This window comes from Vipera berus, assembly GCF_964194415.1.
Source record: "Vipera berus genome assembly, chromosome: 1".
Taxonomy (NCBI): domain Eukaryota; kingdom Metazoa; phylum Chordata; class Lepidosauria; order Squamata; family Viperidae; genus Vipera; species Vipera berus.
The window spans coordinates 296,787,006-296,811,877 of NC_138202.1; the positions used below are offsets into that span (position 1 = coordinate 296,787,006).

Sequence of the window (24,872 nt, forward strand, 5' to 3'; positions counted from 1 at the left end):
TACATCCTTCAGCCACTGTTTAAATGGTGTATATATTGTCAAAACAGGTGTTGTCTGAGGGGAAAAAAATCTCCCAACATTCTAAGATCCATTCATTTTAACACAGACAATTTTCCTCAGCAATACAATTGTAGTTTCCTCCCATCTTAACATCTCTTTTTACCTTAATCCCATGTCTTAATGTAATTATTTTGAAATAATATAGAATTTGTATTTCTCATAATGATGTACAGATATTTTACTTTTTTCCACAATCTTAAAACCCATGTTATTGGTCAATTCTGTTTGATCTATTTTCATCTTTTTTGTTAATTTCTTCATCTTCTGTTTGTTGATCTTAAAACCAAATTTCTTTTACACTTAATTAATTTTTTTAAAATTCTTTTACAATGATCCACTATTGCTTCTTCCTATACCAACATTTAATTTAGTCCCTATCTAAAACATTTGGATTTTCTTTTAACAGAATAGAATAAAGAATAACATACCGGTAAGTGGAAGGAACCTTGGAGATCTTCTAGTCAAATCCCATGCTCAGGTAGGAAAGCCTATATAATTTCAGACTAATGGTTGTCCAACCTCTTCTTAAAAACCCCCAGTGTTGGACTATCACAACTTCTGGAGGCAAGTTGTCACACTGATTAATTGTTCTAACTGCCAGCAAATTCCTCCTTAGTTCTAGGTTGGTTCTCTCCTTGATTAGATTCCATCCTTTCTTCTTGCCCTGCCTTCAAGTACTTTGGAGACTAGACTGATTCCCTCTTTTTTGTGACAGCCCCTTAGATATTGGAACATTGCTATCATTTCACCTCTAGTCCTTCTTTTCATTAAACTAGATATACCCAATTCCTGCAACCTTCTTTATATGTTTTAGCCTCCAGACCCCTAATCATCTTTGTTGCTCTTCTCTGCACTCTTTCTAGCGTCTCAACATATAGTGTGGTGACCAAAACTGGATGCAATATCCAAATGTGGCCTTACCAAGGCTTTATAAAGTGGTACTAACACTTCATGTGATCTTGATTCTATCCTTCTGTTAATGCAGCCTAGGACCATATTGGCTTTTTTGGCTGGTTATTTTTATAAATCAAATTCACAAGATTATGATCTGAAGAAGTCCTTGATAATAGCTCTATTCTAGAAAACCTAGCAACCAAATTCTTCAAAATTCATGTCATATCTATCTTTGAAAAGGATCTATGTCTTTCACAAAAGTAAGTGTGCTTGAGCTGCTATTTTCCTGACACCATATGCCCACAAGCCTTAAATTATCCATCAAATGAAAGAAAGTGTTTGGTCATTTGCCTTGAGTGATGTTAATATTTTTCTTGGACATTATTTTGAATTGTGGAGAGATCATTCCATTCCAATCTCCCATCAAACAAAAGTTCTCATAAGAGAAACCTATTAATGTTTTTATTAAGTCCTTTATAGAACAGTACGTTTTCCTCGTTTGAGTCATTAATTCCCAATATCAGAGTCTTATTCTTATGCACATTAATTTTGCCCCCAACAAATCTTCCATGATCATCAGTTAAGTTATGGTTTTAGTTGGCAGTTTATATAAAAATAACTCAATTTCTTTAGTTCCTTCTGAAATAAATTCTTCATTCAACATTTTCTAAGTGAGATATTTTATGTCCTTTTCTCTAATATGTGTCTCATATCTTTTTAATTTTTCCAATAATGATGTTTTTTCACTTTTGAGGAACATTTGCTCCTTTTATATTCCACGTTAAACATTTGTAATCCATAATCAAGCCAAAAATTTAGAAAAATCAATACCTGCAGCACCTAATTCACCCCTTTTAGTTTTCTGTTGCACCAGTTAAAGTTTAATGTAGTCTCATCTGATATTTTTGTTTGAAATTCCTGCAATTCCTTTTTAAAAAAATTTCTAGAAATTCTCTTGCCTTCTGAACAGAATTCAGTCAAAATTTCTGCTGTTTCAAAGTAAAAACACAACTTCTAATTTATCATATGAAAAATTTTCTGTTTTAATCTTTCAGTCAAAAAGAATACTCTTTTCTCTTATGCAAGATTCTAATGGGAATTTCTTTAAGAATAATTACAGAAAGAATATCATAGTCTATTTTTTTTACCATAGTAGACTAACCCAGGTCTCCTCCTACATTTGGGACTTCTACAGATATATTAACAATCACTTATATCCTAAATTAATAAAATTACTTCCAGAGCTTCAAAAAAAATCCTGCAATGAATTAATTTAAAACACTATTGTATGGGCTATATATTTAGTTAATCATTTGTTTTTATTCTTATGGCCACCAACATCTGCACAGAAAGGCAGGGAGTGGACAATATTTGTATCATACCATCATTACCCAAATGACATGACTTATGTACTTGTATCAGACATTATAAGGTCATTAATAATTTTGGTATCTATGCAATGATCTCATGATGCACATACCATTGTTCAGATGTTCCTGGGATGTATTGTAGAAGTCATTGCTTATATCTGCAACAATATATTATGCTATACACAATAATCTCAGCAACTGAGGTGAGATACTTATTAACTCAGGTACAGTAAAGCAAAAGGCTTCAGCTGAATCAGTTGTTTGTGTTGAGCCTCTTTCCAGCTCCTAGTCATGTGGATAATTTCTTCCTATTAGAGTCAAGGGGACACCTTTTTTTTCCAGTCCAAGGATTACATTTACACTTTTTGTATTAATGGCTAAATTGATAAAAGGTGGCATATGACTCTACATACTGCTTACCTTTATGTTAGAAGAATGGTAATATTCATTAGAATGACTTTATAGTATGACAATGCAGGGAGGGATGGAGTATATTGACAAATATTTGTTCTATTCAGGCTTGTAAATTTCTTACAGAGAAATTGGCTTACATGGTCTGTGCTCATTGTAGGAGGCTATTGTTGGCACAGGATGAGGAGAAAATTCAATCATGTCGGAAGATAACGTTTTTCCTGTGCAGGGAAATAAGACCATCATTTACCAATTCCCAATCTAAACTCATCTTCTCTCCCCCCCCCCTCTCTCATCGAGACCTAGCCTCTGGTGAAACCTATGACTTTTAATCTATTCACTGCTATGTTGTCTGTCTCATCTAGTTTCTCTGATGGATGAGGATGAAAAGACCTCAGTCCAGTTCGGGTCTCAGGAAAAACATCATTAACATTAGTCACCTTACCCTGAGCAATTCCAGCTGCTCCTCTATCTCTTCTTTATTTTTTAAAAAATAAATAAAAAATAACATTGTCTGCAGAAGCTATAATTAAAACATATCTGGGATGCTATACTAATTTGTTTGTTTAAGACAAAAGATAAATTCCTTGCTTGAAATCTTGTTTGTTTCAGACAAGATTTGAACAAGGAACATTTTGTTTTATGGCTGAGCATGAGCAGTCACAGATTGTGTCCACCTGTATGTTAGTTGGAATCACTTCAGTACAGAAGAAAAAGCATTCTGGCCTTAGTCCCCAGCTCTGGGTTACAATCTTTCAGTTTCCATCTATTGTGTCCAGAGCAGCACTGTCAAATATAGCACCGACTTTATGAACTGTCCTCTAAGCAAAAGGAACATCCATTAAGGAGACCTCATAGATGTTTGGTGCACCTGAAGATGAGGAACATATTAATACTGTCGTTAGAGTACAATTACCTGTAAACCTGCCCTGTAGATCTATCCCTCAGCAGCTTTTCATGAAGAGATATTTTCCATGTCAATAGCTTCTGTACATGTGTTATGCTGCCTTGTTCCCATTAACTCAAAATACCAGGAGCCATTTCATGGACCCCTGTGCATTCATGCCTCATTGACTGTTTCATTGGCTGATGATTTGCAGATGGGAATGATCTATTTTAGTTTTGGCACTACAATTAGATGGTTTGTTCCTCTCCCACTTGTCAGTCAGCTCAAAACAGTTTTTTTCTCACAAAAACAGTTAATATAGAGAGACATCAACTGTTAAGCTAGCAAATAAGAATATATCAAGCAAACATAAATGTGCATGTAAGTGTGAACCAAGCCCAACTGTCAGGAATATTTTGCTGGGGCACAAAGGAATATCTGAGGCAGAAACCATTTCAAGTAGCACTTGTCTTTCAGAAGCAGTTTAAAGGAACTTCTCAATGATGAACTTTGATCTTTTGAAGTAAACTTCAGTTATCAGGAAAGAAATAAAAAAACTTTATTTATGGGTGGGGTATCCATTATCAGGGACGTGATGGCTCAGTGGGTTAGGACGCTGAGCTTGTCGATCAGAAGGTCGGCAGTTTGGTGGGTCGAATCCCAAGTGCTGTGTAACAGAGTGAGTGCCTGTTACTCGTCCCAGCTTCTGCCAACCTAGCAGTTCGAAAGCACGTAAAAATGCAAGTAGAAAAATAGGGACCATTACGGTGGGAAGGTAACAGCGTTTTGTGCGCCTTTGGCGTGTAGTCATGCCGGCCACATGACCACGGAGATGTCCTCGGACAAGCGCTGGCTCTTTGGGTTTGAAATGGAGATGAGCACCGGCCCCTAGAGTTGGAAACGACTAGCACGCATGTGCGGGGGAACCTTTACCTTTACCTTATCCATTATCAAAAAGACATTGTGTGTGCCTTTCAGCCATGTTTGGCTAATTCTCTGGTGGTGAAGAACATTATCAAATCCTTATCTAGTCTTTCCTTTTTCTTCATAGGACTTAGTTGCTAGCTCCCAATCATTCTTTAACCATGTTCTGTTTTATCCTTCCAACTAGATCCATGCTTATGAAAGGTCTGGTTAATGTGGAATAAAGAGGAGCAATACTTTCTGGGACTTAGAAAAGTTCCTTCAGTTCCTACAGCTGAAAAATGCATTTGCTGTCTTTCCACTGCATACCTATATTCAATTTGTAACCAATTATTTCTTAACATCTTCCTTTTTGTTCTAATATGTAATTACAAATGTGAGAGAGAATCCTAAGATATTTGTAAAGAAAACATTCGAAACAATCTAGGGTCTAGAAAGGGGTAGACATTCTTCACTTGTATCCATGTGTGTGTATCCATGTACTGTATATCTGTATGACTAAAAATGTAGGGACCTCCATTGATACTCATGTGAACTTGCTCGTAGTCTACTGTATGTTCATCAGTCTTCTAGGTTTTTTGTTTTGTTTGTTTCTCCTGGAAAAATTGACATTCCTGTGTCCATCAATTTGTTTCAGGAGAAAAGGGGAAATCTGCTTTAACAGCAGAATAACTAAAGCTAAATCTAAATTGCCTCAGCACCAGGCTAAAGGAAAAATCATGAAAACTCAAAACGGTCAATAAACTATCTTTGTCCCATGGCATTTAGAATGTAAGGATAAAGCTAAAGCTAGTGTGAGATGCTTATCAAGAATAGGTATATGGATATTGTTTTCTGGCAATTATTGCATTATTTTCAAGTTGCCTACATTTCAATATCTTTCTGATATTGACACCTAAGTATTGGTGTTGGAGTAATTAGTCTATAGTTCCTCAATTATCCTTTTCCTCCAAAGATGAAGACAGAGACATTTGCTAACCTACAGTCTTGCTCTCTTGTTGTTGTTGTTAGCTGCGAAGTCGTGTCCGACCCATCGCGACCCTATGGACAACATTCCTCCAGGCCTTTCTGTCCTCTACCATCTTCTGGAGTCCATTTAAGCTCATGCCTACTGCTTCAGTGACTCCATCCAGCCACCTCATTCTCTGTCGTCCCCTTCTTCTATTGCCCTCAAACTTTCCCAGCATTAGGCTTTTCTCCAGTGAGTCCTTCCTTCTCATTAGGTGGCCAAAGTATTTGAGTTTTAGCTTCAGGATCTGGCCTTCTAAAGAGCAGTCAGGATTGATCTCCTCTAGGACTGACCGGTTTGATCGCCTTGCAGTCCAAGGGACTCGCAGGAGTCTTCTCCAGCACCATAGTTCAAAGGCCTCAATTCTTTGGCGCTCAGCCTTTCTTATGGTCCAACTTTCACTGCCATACATTGCAACTGGGAAGACCATAGCCTTGACTATACGCACTTTTGTTGACAGGGTGATGTCTCTGCTTTTTAGTGTGCTGTCTAGATTTGTCATGGCTTTCCTCCCCAGGAGCAAGCGTCTTTTAATTTCTTGGCTACAGTCCCCATCTGCAGTGATCTTGGAGCCCAGGAAAATAAAATCTGTCACTACCTCCATTTCTTCCCCATCTATTTGCCAGGAATTGAGAGGGCCAGATGCCATGATCTTGGTTTTCTTAATGTTAAGTTTCAACCCAAGTTTTGCACTCTCCTTCTTCACCCGCAACAAGAGGCTCTTTAGTTCTTCTTCACTTTCTGCCATTAGAGTGGTATCATCTGCGTATCTTAGGTTGTTGATATTTTTTCCGGCAATCTTAATTCAAACTTTTGATTCATCTAGCCCTGCCTTTCTCATGATGTGCTCTGCATATAAGTTAAATAGGCAGGGCGACAGTATACAGCCTTGCCGGACTCCTTTCCCAATTTTGAACCAATCAGTGGTTCCGTGTCCAGTTCTCACTGTTGCTTCTTGGCCCGCATATAGGTTTCTCAAGAGACAAATAAGATGGTCTGGTACTCCCATCTCTTTAAGAACTTGCCACAGTTTGTTATGATCCACACAATCAAAGGCTTTAGCATAGTCAATGAAGCAGAAGTAGATGTTTTTCTGGAACTCCCTAGCTTTCTCCATGATCCAGCGTATGTTGGCAATTTGATCTCTAGTTCCTCTGCCTCTTCGAAATCCTGCCTGTACTTCTGGTAGTTCTCGATCCACATACTGCTGAAGTCTAGCTTGTAGGATTTTAAGCATGACTTTACTAGCATGAGAAATGAGTGCAATGGTGCGATAGTTTGAACATTCTTTGGCACTGCCTTTCTTTGGAATTGGAATGTAAACTGATCTTTTCCAATCCTGTGGCCACTGTTGAGTTTTCCAAATTTGCTGGCAAATTGAGTGTAGCACTTTTACTGCACTGTCTTTTAAGATTTTGAATAGCTCAGCTGGAATACTGTCACCTCCACTAGCTTTGTTGTTGCTCAGCTTTTCTAAGGCCCACTTCACTTCACATTCTAGGATGTCTGGCTCGAGGTCAGTGACCACCTCATTGTGATTATCAGGGACATTAAGCTCATTCTTGTATAGTTCTTCTGTGTAATTTTGCCACCTCTTCTTAATCTCTTCTGCCTCTGTTAGGTCCCTGCCATTTTGGTCCTTTATCATGCCCATTTTTGCATTAAACGTTCCCTTCATCTCTCCAATTTTCTTGAAAAGATCTCTGGTCCTCCCTATTCTATTGTTTTCTTCTATTTCTTTGCACTGTTCATTTAAGAAGGCATTCTTATCTCTTCTAGCTATTCTCTGGAATTCTGCATTCAATTGGGCATATCTATGTTTTTCTCCCTTGCCTTTCGCTTCCCTCCTTTCCTTAGCTATTTGCAAAGCTTCCTCAGACAGCCATTTTGCTTTCTTGCATTTCTTTTTCTTTGGGATGGTTTTGGTTGCTACCTGTTGTACAATGTCGTGAACCTCTGTCCATAGTTCTTCAGGCACTCTGTCTATCAGATCTAATTCCTTAAATCTATTTGTCACCTCTACTGTATATTCAACAGGGATATGATTTAATTCATACCTGAGTGGCCTAGTGCTTTTCCCTACTTTCTTCAGTTTAAGCTTAAACTTTGCAAGGAGAAGCTCATGGTCTGAGCCACAGTCAGCTCCTGGTCTTGTTTTTACTGACTGTATAGAGCTTCTCCATCTTTGGCTGCAGAGCATATAGTCAATCTGATTTCTGTGATGACCGTCTGGTGATGTCCATGTGTAGAGCCGTCTCTTGGGTTGTTGGAAAAGAGTGTTTGCTATGACCATCGTATTCTCTTGACAAAATTCTATCAGCCTGTGCCCTGCTTCATTTTGTACTCCAAGGCCAAACTTGCCTGTTATTCCGGTTATCTTTTGGCTTCCTACTTTAGCATTCCAATCCCCCATGATGATAAGGACATCATTTTTTGGTGTTAGTTCTATAAGGTGCTGTAGGGCTTCATAGAACCGGTCAATTTCATCCTCTTCAGCACTGGTGGTTGGGGCATAGACTTGGACTACTGTGATATTGAATGGTTTGCCTTGGATTCGAACTGAGATCATTCTGTCATTTTGAGGATTGTATCCCAGTATTGATTTTCCTACTCTTTTATTGACTATGAAGGCTACTCCATTTCTTCTGAGGGATTCTTGCCCGCAGTAGTATACCTGGTGGTCATCTGAATTAAATTCACCCATTCCTGTCCATTTTAGTTCGCTGATACCTAAGATGTCGATGTTCAGTCTTGTCATCTCTTGTTTGACCACGTCCAGCTTTCCTTGATTCATGGATCTTACATTCCAGGTTCCTATGGAGAAAAAATCTTTACAGCATCGGACTTTCCTTTCACCACCAGACACATCCACAGCTGAGCGTCCTTTCGGCTTTGGCCCAGTCGCTTCATTCTTTCTGGCGCTACTAGTACTAGCCCTCTGCTCTTCCCCAGTAGCATATTGGACGCCTTCCGACCTGAGGGGCTCATCTTCCAGCGTCATATCGTTTTGCCTTTTGGTACTGTCCATAGGGTTTTCATGGCAAAGATACTGGAGTGGGTTGCCATTTCCTTCTCCAGTGGATCACGTTTTGTCAGAACTCTCAGCTATGACCTGTCCGTCTTGGGTGGCCCTGCACGGCATAGCTCATAGCTTCATTGAATTACGCAAGCCCCTTCGCCACGACAAGGCAGTAATCCATGAAGGGGTCTTGCTCTCTAGGATTTCTCAAATGTAATATATGAAAGTCTAACTATATCATCAGGTTTCACCTGGTTTTTGAAATTTAAAGTCAAACAGAAAAAATCCTGAACCTTTTTTTTTCAATCTCACGTATTAATTCACAGTTGCTTGGTGGAACACATGCCCTTTTTCCCTGAAGACTGAGCTAAAAGAGAAGTTGAGATGTCCCATCATTTCCTCATGATGTATCACCATGTTGTCTTCTTGACTGAGAACTTAGTATACTAATTCTTTCTCAACTTTTTATATTGAACATATTGGTAGAAAACCTTAGCAGCTTTTGCCAACTTTATTTCATTCTGACCTCATCCTTATAATCTCAAACTATTACTGTGGGTTCTAATTAACTAGTTCCATTTTCTATCTCCTACTATGTGCTTTACCTGTAAAAAACTGAACTTTTGTGGAACCACATTGGCTTGTTCTGGTTTGCCTTGTCTTCTCAGAATTGTTTGCAATTGTGAAATTCCAATTTCTATTTCCTCTTTCCAAGGAAATTTCTTCTATCTTGAGCTCTATTTCCTAATCCTACTTCTTCCATGGAACCCTATTTACTGTTGCTCTGAATTATTGATACCTGCATTCTTGAAATTCAAGATATAAATTAAGTTACACTCAACTTTAGTTTCTCTACATGGTCACTTTCCTTTATTTTCCTGCTACCTCCATTTCATGGACTTCTTCCCTATTGATTAGTGTCAAGTAAAGGATAGTTGAGGCATTAGTGCCTTCCTTCACTCTCCGAAAAAGAAAGCTGTCAGCAAAATAACCCAGGAATTTCCTGCAAAAACCATACTTGGCAGAGTTTGTCTTGCAACAGATGTTGAGATTAATTAAACTTCCCTATTGCTACTATTTTATGCCTCTTGAAAGGATCTACAGTTTGCTTCTGTAAAGTATAATCCATGTCTTTCTTTCACTTAGGCAAGTGATAGTATACAGCAGTAATAATACTGCTTTTATTCATTCCTCCAATTATTTTAACTCTCCACACTATTACCAAGTTCATTAGTTTTTGAGCAGGTCTGGATACTTTTAACACACACAGTTTGATTCCTCCTCCCTTTTTGTTGCTTCTGTTCCTTTTGAACACATTGTATACTTCAGTTACTGCATTCCTATCATGAGAGCCATTCCACCAGGACTGACCTATACCTATTAAGTTTTATATGCCTCCCTGTTCTGAGAGTTCAAGCTCATCTTGTTTATCTTTCATAGTATTTGACCAGAAAGTCCATTAACTTTATCAGCCAATATTTTTACTGAGTAATTTAATTAGGCCCCCTTATGGGTATATTCCCACTTCCTTCTACCATGGGTAAGTCTTCAAGTGCTTACCAAATGGACTTTTTCTCCAACTTCCAAAGATTCAATTTAGAGCCCTCCTGATCAACCTTATCATATTTTGGCGAAACATATTTTTACTAGTCCTTGTGAGGTTTTATTCCTCATATAGTAATAGTGATTCTTCAACTATCGTGATTCTTCTCTTTTGTTTTCATATAGAGTACAATTCAGAGATCCACACTCCTGTCTCCCATTCATAAGCTCCTCATTTTCCCCTTTGAAAGCTCAGATTCTATTTCTTTTCTGAAGGTTGCAAAGCTGCTTCTGACTTCCAGGCCTTCAGATTATATTCTTGCTTCCCATTGTCACTAAAAAACTTGGTCCTTCTTTCCTCTTCTGGAGGGTTCTTCCTGTATTCTTTCCTATTTTAAAGAGTTTTTTTTAAAAATTTGGTTCAATAAATATCCTTTCTTATGATATGGAAGGTGACCACTTCCCACTCTAATCCTATTATTATTATAAAGCTTTTTTATTCATAAAACATGAAACTCAGTCAACTGAACACTCAAATTGACTGGCGCTAATGGTTGACACGTAAGGGACGCGGTGGCTCAGTGGGTTAGGACGCTGAGCTTGTCGATCAGAAGGTCGGTAGTTTGGCGGGTCGAATCCCGAGTGCCGCGTAGCAGAGTGAGCGCCTGTTACTCGTCCCAGCTTCTGCCAACCTAGCAGTTCGAAAGCACGTAAAAATGCAAGTAGAAAAATAGGGACCACTCCGGTGGGAAGGTAACAGCGTTCCGTGCGCCTTTGGCGTCTAGCCATCCCGGCCACATGACCATGGAGAGTCCTTGGACAAGCGCTGGCTCTTCGGCTTTGAAACGGAGATGAGCACCGGCCCCTAGAGTCGGAAACGACTAGCACACATGTGCGGGGGAACCTTTACCTTTACCTAATGGTTGACACGGGCTGCTGCCAGCCTCCTAGGTATCAACCAGATATCTCCTTAAAATGTAAGATGTTCTGAGTAGCGCAGTTTTTTGTATTGTTATTGTTGTTGTTGTTGTTATCATCATCATCATCATCACCATCTTCTTCATCATCATCATCTGTTTATTTAAACACTGCTACAAGCTTGCAGTTGTTGCAAACGGATGCTTGGATTTTTTCCCCAGACAGGAACACAATCACATAACAAGCATTGCAAATTAGGAAAGCATGGTCTGGTCCATTTATCTTCATTCCTGTTTCTTAAGGCACTAATAGCAAAAAGCTTTTATTTCTTCTTTTTCTATTCTGAGGCTCTTAAAAGGAATATTCTCTAGGGATTCCAAACCAGACTCTTTTTAGTACTACTCTCTTATTCAGTAAGCTTGTTCTCTGAAAACTGACAGTCATGTATTCCTCCTATTCCTGTAGGAAGAATAATGCTGTTAAGTTAAAAGAAGGCAGATTTCAGTTGAATGTTAAGGGTGGGGGGGGAACTAGTGGCATTTATTATCAAGATATATGGTGATTTTCCCATCACTGGATATGTTCAAGCACAAGTTGAACGGAGGCTGGTGAAGGAAACTTTATCTTGCACAAAGCAATGGATTGAACCTGAAGTGTTAAAAGGTTCCATTCCATTTTCTGATTCAATGATTCTATATACTCTACAGTTCTAAAGTAAACTATAGTAGTTCACCATGGGTATTCAAATCAAAAATATGCTTTAAATGTTAATAAAGAAGATTAATAACACAATGAACACATTCCACATCCACCAAGAAATAGTCAGTTTCACTGCAGTGGTAAGATTGCACCATAAATTTCCCATCAAATTCTAATAACTAACAAAACTAAGCCCCAAAAATAGAACAAATCCCAATTAATGTTTAGAATGGCCTTCTGAACAATTATCATAAGATGATTTAAAAAATACTTAAAGAATAAGTGTTCTAGCAATTCATTGCTGTGTATCAGAAAAGTAAAGGAGATATATGAAAGCTGGATTTGCATGTCATAGCTTTAATTCATCATATAATTAGCAGATTATATGGGGAAGCTTTAATCTCTAATCTCAGATATTTAGATCCATGTTAGTGGTACTGCTATTTTGTGATGCTGACAGTGATTGTCAAAGGGATATAACCATATTGCCACATTGTTATTTCAGGCTCTCCTACTGGGTTATTAACAAGTTTGGACTCCCCTTCCTTGTAACAATTAAGCTAGGCCAGACATGTCAAATTCGCAAGGTCACGTGACGTCGCAAGACGTATCGTATTTGCCATTGCTGGCAATGGGGTGGGCATGGCTTCTGGATGGTGCATCCGGCCCATGGGCTGGCAGTTTGACACCCTTGAGCTAGGTCAATGATTTTTCACTGGTGTCTGCTTTGCATCCCTGTCATGCACTCAACATGTTCTACAAGAGAACGTTCTAAAGTTAATATGTCAGCCTGATTCCTATAGAATAATCTACTTCCAGCTGCCAGATAACAATAATTTTGTGAATACTCACAGCTTCTAACAATAATTAATTTACAAGCAGTCTTCAAGGGCTAGTTTGAACATTAGGGCCTGTGTTTCCATATTTCAATGTTTTCTTTTATAGTATTTTAGAAAGATCATTTCATCACCTTACAGGCACAGAAATTTCTGTGTTGGACTGAGAGTGGAAAGACTGAGTCTCAGACCTCTGTTCAGTTGTAAAGTTCACTGCATAACTTTGGACAAATTACATAAGTGCTGCCAAGCCAATTTCATACATTACTGATGGAATGAAATTATTAAACCAATATAAGTAGTTATGTGTACTTTTGAGGACAAGTAAGAAATGAATAAAATACACATAATTGGTTTTCTTGCTAAGGGCATTTTTTTTAAAAAATGTTTCATTCTAAATACTGATGTACTCAGAACATATCATTTCCATACAAAAGAAAAGATGAATTGGTTAAACAGGAAATTTCATTATTTGATAAGGCATGTATTAATTAAATGACAGGACAGAATAATGAGCTAGAGAATCAAATCCCAGAACAGGGATTTGAAATGTTCTAGAATTCCATCTATTGTCTTTATTCTTGACTTGATGGAGAGGGAAAATGTAGGAAGGGGTAGAATCAGAAAAGAAATGGATTCAATTGATGGGAAAGATCTTAGGGCACACACAACAAATCAATACACAGTAAAACATAAAAGAAATACTTTAGGTGAAGATGAACCTTTAAATGGGAAGCACAAACTTTCACAAGTCTTGGCAATACAAAATATATAGGCTTTCATTAATTGATCATTACTTTCATTAAACTTCTCTTCCAGGAGCATTCCAACACTTGATAAAGTTTTCTATTTATCCCATCTAAAGGACACTGAATAGAGGAGGAAATAAAGCCAGGGGAATCTATTTGTTTTACTACATATGTGTATTCCTAGCATTCCTTGGATTGGCATAAAACTCTGATGGCACAATTTATATTGTCCTGATGATTGAACTTTAATTTGCCTCATAATGAAGCATCTAAATGGCCTTGTTCTAACAACTTTATTGTAGGACAATTTAAGGGCAACATCTAATAGATTTCCCTTGGTTTTGTTTCCCCCTCTATCCAGAATTTTCTTTCCCCCCTTTTCCCCCCTCTATCCAGTAGGAAAACCACCATCAACCACTTTACCTAGTAGGAAGGTTTGGACAAGTGTGGGAATATTCTTGAGAGAGAGATTTAATCTGCCTTTTAAGATGCTCAAATGACAAGTTGCCAATGTGGATGTGCTGTTTGCCAGTAGTCTGCCCCTCAGGCTATTACAGAACAAGGTTTACTGGAAATTTGGTATTAATATATTTTACTGATTCCAGGGTCTGCTTGTGCTTGTGCTGATTCTGCTGGTGGTCTCGGATGAGGCATCTCAGTGACCAAAAGGAGAGTTTTATGGGTGTTAAATGACAACTTTGGTGGAACAACCAAATCCAATGAATGTCACAGAATGTCCTGTGGGTTTGGATACAGATTTGCTCATCTCACACCACGGTAGGAAGGTTAGACATCTGGCACCCATGCCAAATTAAGAGATGTATATAGAACTTTATACATGATTGTCTAAGACTTTATATAAGCAAAATTACTCTGCAAAAACACAAAGTTTGTTTGTCCGGAAAGCCATATATTTATACATACTGAATATCATACAGAAGTCATGGAAATTTCCTAAAGCATTACATAAGATAACATTTAAATTCTTGATTGGTCCAGATTTCTGTATGTATGTTCAACAAGAGGCACAGTATTTAGTACAAAAGGGTACAGGAGTTCTTTCAGCCCCGCATTATCACTGCCTAAGGTAAGTTCTCCAGCAGTGACCTGACTTGGTGTCACAACAAAAACAAACACTTAAAAAGAATAAAAGGTGTAATCCTATTAAAGGCTTCTCATTCTCTCTGATTTCTTCCTGTTCATCCAATTTATTATTCCTGGTAGTACCCAGATGTCCCTGACTGATTTCAAAAAAGCTAAGTAGAATTAGAGCTGGTTAGTAGTTGGATGGGTGACCACCAGTAATACCAGAGGTGCAGGTTTGATTGATAAGTCAAAAAATTCTCAGAAGAAAGCAATGGCAAGTCACTTCTGACCTGTACTCAAGAAAACCACACAGACATGCCCATGTAATCATCTGGATTGAGTTTGACACCATGGAGTATTTGCTGTCTTGTGTCTAAATATCCATTAGATATCTGGAAGACAGATCACCAAATCCACGAAGAGGAAACTGCTTACTAATATCTTGAAAGGTTAACATCTGCCTATTCCACCCGACTCTTTGAAAAGGACTTGATAAGTGAATAAAAATGCCAATTTCAATCTAGACATCTGGCTGACCATGTCAACAGTCATAATAACATGCTGCCCATTTCCCAGCAGCTCTGAGCGATTATGAGCTCCAGTTCACCACCATCCCATTTGTACACCCAAAGTAATGGTCAAGGGCCTTACGTTTCAGCTATCGTGCAAAGAAATGAAATATAAATATAGCCATTTACTGCTACCTCACACTTTTTCTTGTTTAAAAGCCTAAACTTTACTGTAACCTTTTGCGTTTGTTCAACCTTATCAGTGGAATGCTCTAACTCCTCATTTCCAGCTGGCTCATCCTGTTATTGCATTTAAGCACCTAATAAAAACTCATTTGTTCTCCAACCAAGCCCTTCTGCATTCTCTTCTGTTTCCTTTTTCCTGGTATGTCCTACTCATCTCCAAGTTTATAAAGCTGAAACAAAGGCCTGGCATTTTATTCTTAATTTATACCACATCTGGTCATTGCAGGCTCTTTAAGCCAGCCTGAAAATTGGTGCCTTTAATGAATTTAATATGTCTTTTATAATCACAAGACTGACCACTGAATAGCCTGGCTGAGAATAGTAGTAGTAGTAGTAGTAGTAGTAGTAGTAGTAGTAGTAGCAGCAGCAGCAGCAGCAGCAGCAACAACAACAACAACAACAACAACAATAAAAATAAAAATAATATATCTGTAGTCCAATAAAATCAGAGAGCACCAAATTGGAAAAGATATTTTAATTCCTTAGAACTCTAGATTTGGCCTTATATGGCAGCCTCCATATACTATAGTAGTTAGATGGCTGGGACTTTTGGGAGTTGAATTTCACACATCTTAAAGTTGCCAAATTTGAAAATAACTGATCTAATTTATAGCTCTAGGTTTCATTTAATTTTTAAAAATTGTATTTAAAAGCTTTTTAGTTTGCTTTAAAATTTTAAAATCCTGGTTTTGTTTATTAAAAATTGAAATGGTTAATCAAAATAATTAAATCAGTAAACTGGAGTCCTATATCTGAATTCCACCCACTTTGTGTGAAAATTCTGCAGTGACAACAAAACGCTAGAAAGGCCCATGACAAATATACGTGATCCATTGTAAAATGTACATTTTTTCTTGGCTTGTTTTGATCATTTAAAATAACTACATCATTATTATATAAGATGTATAAAAGCTACCACATCTGGCATCCTACCCCAACAGAAGCTGTACTGCGGGATCCAGTCTGGGTCAGGACCAAAGGTTTAGTCTTTCAAGCTTTTGGACTTGTGCTGGAGCCCATTGTCAGAAGCTGTATTCTTTGGCTGCTTGGCCTGAAAATGCTTTTCTATTTTTTGTTCCCCTGCCAAAAATGCTTCTCAAGGATAGCAAGAGGCTTTTTCAACAGAAGACAATATATGTAGCTTAGGGTTGAACTACAGGGACCTTGGTGTTTTCTAAGCTTGGTTGTTTGCTTGCAGACGTTTCATTACGTCTGCAAGCAAACATTAGGTAAACATTATCAATGCTGTTGATGCATTGCAAACTCTGATGATGTTACTTAGTTCAGGGGTCCCCAACCCCTGTCCCACGAAACCAGGCCATGTGAGTGATGGGCAAGCACATGCGTGTCTGAAGCTCCACTCATGTGAGTGGAGGGTGCTTGAGCAGAACATGCTAGTGAATGGAGGGCACTTACCCATGAGGTTCCATTCACATGAATGGAGCTTCATGCACAAGCACTCTCTGCTAGTGTGAGTGCAACTTTGTGCATAAGCACCCTCCACTCAAGCATCCTCCACTCACACAAGAAGTTCAATTCATGCGAGTGGAGGGGACACGCACCTGCCTCTCACACCAATGGAGCTGTGTGCATGCATGTGCACCTGCCACTCACATGTCCACCACCACCACCACCACCACACATGCCAGGCCACCAAGCTGGAAAAGTTGGGGACTACTGGCCTAATTAGTAATAAAACATCTGCAAGCAAACAACCAAGCTAAGTGAGCACCAAGGATTCCACAAGAGCATTTTTCTTCAATCCTTCTTTCCTCTTGGTTTCTGTTGGTTTCAATATTCTGTGGCTCCCACCCATTGTGTTCTTGCTATCCCAACCATAGTCCACTTTCTTCCTGTACCTCCTGACTCTCAACTACCTTTTTAGCAACTTCCTCTTCCTTCTCTTCTATCACATGCAGTCCTTACTGATCTAAACTGAATTATTTTTTTCAAAGACCCATTGGGATATCTCTTTAGCTTCAGTTTTCTGCTGTCTATCCCCTTCTCCTCAATACAAACATATCCCAACTTCATGTATTACAGACTTACTGATGGTTTTTATACCAGGTTTTGGCTGGTGCAAACTCCACAAATGTCAGCTTATTTTATTTGAATAAATGGAGTTGCAAAACAGTTCTGATTTCTTGTATATACATATCCATCTATGCTTTTCTTTTTTGAGATAATCAACATTATTCAATGAAACAAAAAAAGTAAAGAAATGAAAGACAAGAGATTAAAAAAATGGAAAAATATAGAGCTAAATCCAGTTTGCATTAACATGGCTTGTTATGTTTCTCTGTATCTTTCTATGCTTGCAACCATCCTTGCTTCCACCACACCATCCAACTCTTCATGTGTTGCTTTTTGCTTTTTAAGCTTCTCAGGTGTCTTGTTCTAATAATATCAACCACAACTTTCTCAGTCTTCTTCCTTTTCATGCAATCACTTTTTCTTCATGTATTTCTCTTGCAATTCAGTCCTCATACATTCTCTCTATAGAGCACACCCACATGTGATTTCATTCACATTGCTATTCAATCTACTTCAGTCTATCTGTTCTTGTTTGTTACCCATATTTCTTAAGTAAGCCATCCCAGTCTGGTTTCAATTTATTTTTATATTTCTCTTGACATATCCAATTCTCCTTTCCAAGTAACAAGGTGGGCAAAAGCTTGCTCTTATACACAAACATTTCCTCTTCTTTCAGCAAACATTCATTTCTCATAACACATTACCCACTACCAGCATTTGTATGTCTTAAAATTTCTCCATTCACTTTCCTGTTTTAGTCAATAGTCTTTCAAGATCCCCAAATTGCTGTAGTTTATAGCATATTTATATGTGCTACAGTTTTTCACAATGTTTGTATAACTTTCAATCATGCATTCCATTTTCCTTGTCAAACTCAATTACTTGATCTTTACTAGATTTTCATACTGTGGGGTTAAACACTCTATTAAGTTCTCTTCATTGACAGCAAGGCATTTTCTGTACGCAAAAGTGCATACATGTTCACAATCCAGCCAACATCTCTCCAAATGATCCATAAATACATTAAATGAACAAGGGGACCTCACATAGTCTTGTCATACTCCTTGTTCAACTGGTAGACATGTCCATTAGCTGCATTTCACTGGGCTTTCTTTCCAAGCTTTAACTTTCCCTATGTTCTTCTGTTTTAAAATATCTTGCTCTGCCCTCACTCTATCAATCCTGCCAATATTCCCACAGCTTGAAATATGAATTGCTGGAGTACTTGCAAATATGCCCAATTTTCTCAGTCCAAAATGCCAGAAACATCATTTTTAAATATAATACAGTACAGCAGAGGTTCCCAACCTTCTGAGCACCAGGGACCAGTTCTGTGGAGAGAGGTTTTTCTGCAGACCAGAGAGGGTGTGGTTTCATGTACTGCCTGCATCCTGCAGATGGGGCTTCGCTTGTTTGTGTAAATCAGTTTCTGGCATACCGTGGACCGGTGCCGGTCCAAGGACCAGGGGTTGGGGACCCCTGCAGTACAGTATCATACAAATCCAGGTAAGTATTTTGCTCACTTAAAAATCTCTCTGTGCTACACTAAAAATATTAAAACAAGAAATCAAGAGACTGAATTATTGTGTTCATAATAACCTATTCCTTAAAAAAATGATATTGGACCTTGTAAATCTAAATCAAATGTTTTTAAGAAGCATATGATCAATTGAAGTTCTCTATTCTTTTAAAATAAAGTTGCCCTCAAGTTGAACTCAGTTCCCAATGACTATCTGGACATGTTGGGATAGTTTCATTGGCAACAGTATGGAAATGGTTTGCTACTGCCTGAGTTTTTCTCAACTTCTCTATCAGGTCTGAAAGTTTGTTATGCTTTTGAGATCAACTAAGATTGCCACTGACCGACAGCCACAGAGATAATACTGAACAATCTAGACAAAGTCAGTGATAATTATATAAATAAAAGATGGACAATAATAAAAGTATGAGAAAGAAGATCCCAAATTCACTCCAGTATAAGAGGAAGGGAGGAGAGAACTCAACCAGGCTATCAAGACTGATGTCAGCCCTTCAAAGTAGTCCAGGTCAGGAAACACTCCAGAAATCCAACTGGAACTCTATTGATATTGACTCTTGTAACAGAACTTTGAAAGTCTGCGTTCTCCCCTTTCCCCCTCTATACTCCAGAGAGTTAGGGTGAATTCAGTCTTTTTTTAATGTTTCCCTCAATTCCTGGGCTTAAGGTATGTTTTTGTAAGTGTCACTGCATAGTTGCTCCGAGGTCACCTCTGTGGCTTTCTACAAATACACAGTTTGCATTACTCTTTTGATTTTTTTCTTTATATATTTTCATCCCTAATGTTTGCTTTTCAAAAGCCAGTTTTTACTTACTAATTATTTGCTTATTTATTTATTTTATACCCACAATTTCAAGGAGGATTTTGCAAAACAAGTGGCTTCAAGAAGGAAGTCCCAAGCAGAGTCAGATCCCAACTTCCATTAGAATTAATTAAAAATGAAAGGGCAGCTGCACGCAATGTATTTAGCACAGTGCATACTTCAATACTATGCTTTACTTTCTGTAACAATCAATGCTAATTTCCACTCCACATGAAAAAAACCTTTTAAATAAATATTTCAGTTCAGTTCTTTTTTTTAAAAAGAAAAATTCAGACTGCATGTATAAAACTCTATAATTAATGTCATTAAAATGAACGTCACTAGGGAAAAGCTGTACAAATGCAGACAGATCCAGGTGGAAATGTTCTCTCTCAGTAAAATAACAAAAATAAAAATCATCCAAGTAAAATAAGGAAAAGAATTATGAAAGAGACACTGACACTGCCAAGGAAGGAAGAGGAAGTCATCAAGTTTCTGGACACTAGCCCGTTATGTGTACTTGTAGTCTCTTGCATTTAGATGTCAATGACACCATTAATTTCATCAACAAAACTCTAAAAATTGGACAATTTAAATTTCAAATTACCATCAGTATGTGTACAACTGTGTTCATATGTCTATCTGTCTGCCCGTTTATCATGCATCAATCTATCATCTATTTATGCATCTGTGTATGTATATCACACAAATCACAGAGAAACTAGATACGTTACATAGCAAGATTGGACTAAGTAGTGGCTAAGGGGTTGAGACGCTGGGCTTGTTGGCTGGAAAGCCAGCCATCTAGGTTCAAGACCCAAGTTCCAGGCAGGGTGAGTTTCCATCCTCACCCCAGCTTCTTCCCACCTAGCAGTTTGAAAACATGCAAATGCAAGTAGATAAATAGGTATCACTTCAGTGGAAAGGTAAGAGCATTTCCTGAAATCATACTGGCCACATGACCATGGAAATGTCTTTGGATACTGCTGGCTCAATGGCCTTGAAATGGAGATGAGCACCACCCTCTATAGCTGGCAACAACTAGTGGAATAAAATCTGTAGGGACTCTTTTACCTTTACGTAGCAAGATTGAATCAGAAGTGTTATCAAATCAATCACATAGTTGCATGGCTCACTGACTCTTCATGACTAGGAAGACCTTGAATGTTTTATTTCAATTGGCCTTTGCCCAAAGCATGGGAGCCTGCTTAATTATAGCTTATAGTTCAATTCTTCTTCTTCATCATCATTCTAGCCATTGTCTATCCACTGCAGGATGAAGGCCTCTTCCTCATGTTTCCTTTGCCAGTTGGGCCTGCAATACTTTTTGATATCGCCAGTCCATTTTGTTTTGGGTCTCTTCTGTGGATGCTTTTTATCAAGTGGGATCCATTCTATGATTGCCTTGGTCTACCTGTCATCAGTTCTTCTTGCTGTGTGACCATTTAATTCTTATTATTTAGATATGTATTATTTTCTATAATTTTTGCTGTGTACCCTTCAGAGTTCTATGCTAGGCGGCATGCAAACACCGGATACCATGAATTAAATTAAATATTGTGTGGCTTCTGTGTGCTATTGTGACATCAGGATGCAAATTTCACTCTCTATGTTTTACTTGCACAAGATATCAGTGACTCGAGCATGAAGGGCAGATATGTGTCATGACATCACATTTATTGGGCACCACTGCAGTTCGAATGCCTATGTACTGATGTCTTAGTATAGGCCATCTAGATGGAAAGGAATAAAATAGAATAAAATACCTGAGGCAATTAATATTGTTCTCAGCCAAAGAATCACTTTTCAAAGTGAAATTTTAAGAGTGACATGAGCAGCATATAATTTTATTAAATAAATAAATTCTTGACCATCTCCCACCTGGTGCCTATCCTTTTTTATTTATTATTAATCTGTTTGCTGCCCATCTCACCACAAGGTCATAGTCCCAACATCTGCAGGGGATGATAAGAACTGAGGCTGAATTTGCCCCAACTCTGCCAGCCTTCAGGAAGGCCTTGAAAACCTGGCTGTTCTCTTGGCTGTTGTGGGTAAAATGTTAAAGAAACTCACCCTCTGAAGAGGAAACTTTGCTGGTGTACCCTGTGTACTTGATTGTTATTGTCTGTTAAGTTTGATTGTATTGCAGTTTGACTTTCTTGTTGTATGCCATCCACAGTTGCACTTTTGCATTATGAGCAACCAAATGAATCCTTCAAATAAACAAATCTTCCACAGTTGGAGGACACCAAGCTTTTGTTATAATCAACTGTTATTACTTTCTAATCCTTCCATCAATGACCACAATGATTATAGCAGAGTAAAACTGGGAGACAGCAAAGTGTCTCTGAAATCAGGATTACTTTGCCGCTAAAAAAAGTCCTAATTATATTTTTACAAGTCCCAAATAAAGAGAGTTTCAGCCCTGGCTTCAGAGTATTGCTTTTGGACCTTCTGTTTAGGAAAGTGTTTTCAGTCAATTTAGTGTTCATTATGGAAAATATCAGTGTAGGTTGGGGAAGGGTATTAAATCACCATGGCCAACCTAATTCTGATAAATAAGGAGTTTCTGAAAGAAGACAATAATGACAATAGCTCACCAAGTCCCCCCCAACTGCAAAGTAGCAATCCCACACAGGTCTCATTTTAATATCTAGTCTGCACATGGTTCTGTTTTATTTCCGTGGAATTCAGTCGAAAGCATTTTTCAGCAGGTTGCACCAAAAAGTTTTTTTTCCATCACAAAAATGTTAACCGAAATCTAATATCTGAGCTAGCTAATTCACCTTACCCCAGGTAAGGCATATGTTTCAGTAATTATAATCAATAGTCACAACTATAACCAAGGTAAAAAAATCCATGACAGTTATTGTTGATTAAATCTCTTAGTTCTTGACTTACAACCATTCACTTAGTGACCATTCAAAGTTATGAAGGTGCTGGAAAAAGTGATTATGATTAGTTCTCACATTTATGGACATCATAGTGTCCCTAAGGTCATGTGATTATGATTGTGACTTAGCAAACAGGATATATTTATGATGTTTGTAGTGTCTTGAGGTCATATGATCTCTATTATGACCTTCCTAGCTGGATTCTGACAAGCAAAGATAATGGGGGAAGGCAGATTTGCTAAACAACCCCATGATTTATTTAAGCAGGGCTAAAAAAACTTGCAAAATCATGCATGGTCATGTTATTTATTTATTTATTTTATTTATTTAATTAGTTTTCTATACCGCCCTATTCCCGAAGGACTCAGGGCGGTTTACAGGGCAATATTTAAAAGACAATATATATTAAGATAAAAATGGAATTAAAAAGAATTAAATTAATAATAGCCCAACAATAAAACAATGTTAAAATTTAAAACTAAACCCCCCTCAGTCCAGGCCGGATAAATCGAAAAGCCAGGTTTTCAGGTCCCGGTGAAACGAGCGCAGGTCGGGGGCAGTCCGGAGTTCCACAGGTAAATCATTCCAAAGGGCAGGCGCACCCACAGAGAATGCCCTCCCTCTGGGGATCACCCGCCGGCATTCCCTGACCGGTGGCACCCTAAGGAGGCCCTCCCTATGGGAGCGCACAGGATGATGGGAAGTTGATGCTGGCAGCAGGTGTTCCCTTAGATAGTCCAGACCCAAGCCATTTAGGGCTTTATAGGTCATCACCAGCACCTTGAATCTCACCCAGAGGGCAACTGGAAGCCAATGCAGCTCGCGGAGAAGAGGTGTTACACGGGAGTATCGGGAGACTCCCATCACAACTCACGCAGCCGCATTCTGCACCAGCTGAAGCCTCTGAGTGGTCCTCAAGGGCAGCCCCATGTAGAAAGCGTTGCAGTAGTCTAACTGAGAGGTCACGAGCGCATGAGTGACTGTGCGTAGGGCATCTCGGTCCAAATAGGGGCACAACTGGTGCACCAGGCGAACCTGGGCAAAAGCCCCCCTGGTCACGGCTCCTATATGATCTTCGAAACTGAGCCGTGAATCCAGGAGAACACCCAAGTTGCGAGCCCTATCAACGGGGGGTAACACCTCACCCCCCATAGTTAACGATGGACAAAACTGGTTCTCCCAAGATGCCGGTATGCACAGCCACTCAGTCTTGGCGGGATTGAGTCAAAGCCTGTTTCTCCCCATCCAAACCCAGATTGCCTCCAGGCAACAGGACATCACGTCAAGGGCATCACTGGGTTGGTTCGGGGTGGAAAGAAAAAGCTGGGTATCATCAGCATACTGATGATACCCCACCCTGAAACCAGCGGCTTCATATAGATGTTGAACAAGAGGGGAGAGAGAACCGACCCCTGAGGAACTCCACAAATGAGAGTCCTCGGGGCAGACCTCTGCCCTCCCATCAACACTGACTGTGAGCGGCCCAGGAGGTAGGAGGAGAACCACTGTAAAACAGTGCCCCCCACTCCCAACCCCCTGAGACGTCGCAGTAGGATACCATGGTCGATGGTATCAAAAGCCGCTGAGAGATCTAACAGGACTAGGACTGAGGAACATCCCCTGTCCTGAGCCCACCAGAGATCATTCACCAGCGCGACCAATGCCGTCTCTGTGCTGTACCCGGGCCTGAAGCCCGATTGGTACGGGTCTAGATAATCAGTTTCCTCCAGAAACAAAGGAAGCTGATGCGCCACCACGCTCTCAACAACCTTCACTAAAAAGCGAAGGTTGGAGACCGGACGATAGTTATTTAAAATAGCCGGGTCCAGAGCAGGCTTCTTGAGAAGGGGCCTCACCACCGCCTCTTTCAAGGCAGTAGGGAAGGTACCCTCTCTCAAAGAAGCAGTTATTACTGCCTGGAACCAGCCTCGTGTCTTCTCCCAAGCTGAATACACCAGCCAGGAGGGGCACGGGTCCAATAAACACGTGGTGGAGCTCAGTCTCCTCATGGTCCTGTCCACCTCATCCGGGGACACAGGATCGAATTCACTCCAAATGACATTCTCAAGACCGCTCGTTTCCTCCCCGTCAGTCTCTGCCCAGTCAGAGTCCAGACCGGCCTGAATCTGAGCGATTTTGTCCACAAGATGATGGCTAAACTCCTCAGCCCGTCCCTGCAAGGGCTCCTCCCTCACCTCCCGATTAAGGAGGGAGCGAGTCACTCTAAACAGGGCGGCCGGGCGATTATCTGCGGAGGCAATGAGGGAAGCGAAGTAATTAGACTTTGCCATCCTCATCGCCGTGAGGTAAGACCTCGTAGCAGCTTTCAACCGCAATCGGTCAGATTCGGATTGGCTGGATCTCCAACAGCTCTCCAGACCCCGTCTCCGACGCTTCATCTCGCGGGGCTCCACAGAAAATCATGGAGCCCACCAGGATCTGCGCC

At 39.3% G+C, this 24,872-nt stretch overlaps 1 long non-coding RNA gene across 2 annotated transcripts in view; it reads right to left on the bottom strand.

Annotated features, from left to right (window-relative positions):
• LOC308669646 overlaps positions 1-18,814 on the bottom strand; it is a 33,665-nt gene extending 14,851 nt beyond the window's left edge. The window contains exon 1 of one of the 2 annotated variants that reach the window (XR_014026815.1): positions 18,501-18,814. This is a non-coding gene — a long non-coding RNA (uncharacterized lncRNA). Of the gene's footprint in view, positions 1-16,091; positions 16,312-18,500 lie in introns of those variants that run through there. The other variant, XR_014026816.1, reaches the window with a different exon arrangement.
• Positions 18,815-24,872: the final 6,058 nt, after the last annotated feature.